Source organism: Cynara cardunculus, unplaced genomic scaffold (assembly GCF_001531365.2).
Source record: "Cynara cardunculus var. scolymus isolate 2C unplaced genomic scaffold, CcrdV1 Un_Scaffold_5666, whole genome shotgun sequence".
In the NCBI taxonomy this organism is placed as follows: Eukaryota; Viridiplantae; Streptophyta; class Magnoliopsida; order Asterales; family Asteraceae; genus Cynara; species Cynara cardunculus.
This window is the reverse complement of record NW_020202523.1, coordinates 1-1,221: the sequence shown is the minus strand read 5'-3', so window position 1 is coordinate 1,221 and position 1,221 is coordinate 1.

Genomic DNA, 1,221 nt, shown 5'->3' with positions numbered 1-1,221 from the left:
TTTGTCCGATTTACACTTGGAAATAATTCTCAATAACTGTCCAGATAACAAGTCCGGTCAATACCCCGTATAAAGCTTGATCGATTTATAACTTAGAATCAAAATCATCTTTGTCCGGATAACAAGTCCGGTCAATACCTCGCTCATTACTTAGTCGATTTAAAATAATCCGGCCACCATTTGGTCGTATTCTTACTCCTGAGTGTAAAAAGATAATCATTCTTACCAACCATAATCCGATCAACACTTAACCGATTTAAGACAATCCAGACAATACATCGATTAACCTTTGTCCGATTTAAAACAATCCGGTCAAACCTTGTCTGGTTTAATATCTGGATAAAATACTTAGAACAAAAGACTGATTTYTTTCCAACATAAACAAGATTCATACAAAACCAATAATAATTTTATGCAAAAGAGTTTAGAAATTACTCACCTTATGCAATCAAATGAGATTCAACTTCTTGAAATCAGGCACTTGCAATCCGGTCAACCTCACTTTAAACTTTTACACACTTCTTCAAAAATGGCAAGCGAAAGAGATATGAGGGTCTCACCCTCATATTTATACTTTCTAAATAAGGTAAAGCGGCTAAACCGCCCTTACCATACATGTATGCACATATACACTATGCATATATATAAAAATATATGCACATCCATTTCAAGCACATATACCATGTATATATTTTCATACACATAATCACATTATGCACATAATTTTCACGTACCAGCATGACTAAACGTATCAATTTATCATGCTATCACGTAATCATTTAATCAGATAATCACATATTATTTACCTTGGGTGATAACCAGGATTCAGTTATCACATTATCCACCCCTCAAAAGAATTCCGTCTCGGAATTCCTTTAACCAAAAAGCCATGGGTATTCTGATCGCATCTTTGATTCCAATTCCCATGTTGCTTCTGGTCCTTTGTAAAACTTCCACCGAATTTTAACTAGACTTATTTCTTTGTTTCTCAACACCCTGATCTTTCTGTCGATTACAGCTTCCGGTGTTTCCACAAAATTCAGCTTACTGTCTAATTGGATCTCTGGTAACGGTATAGCTAAACTCGGATCAACCAAACATTTYYGWAAATTCGACACATGAAAAGTGTTGTGAATTAGATTCAGTTCTTCTGGCAGCTCTAACTGATATGCTACTGGCCCAATTCGCTTACATATTCTGAACGACCCTACATACCTTGGA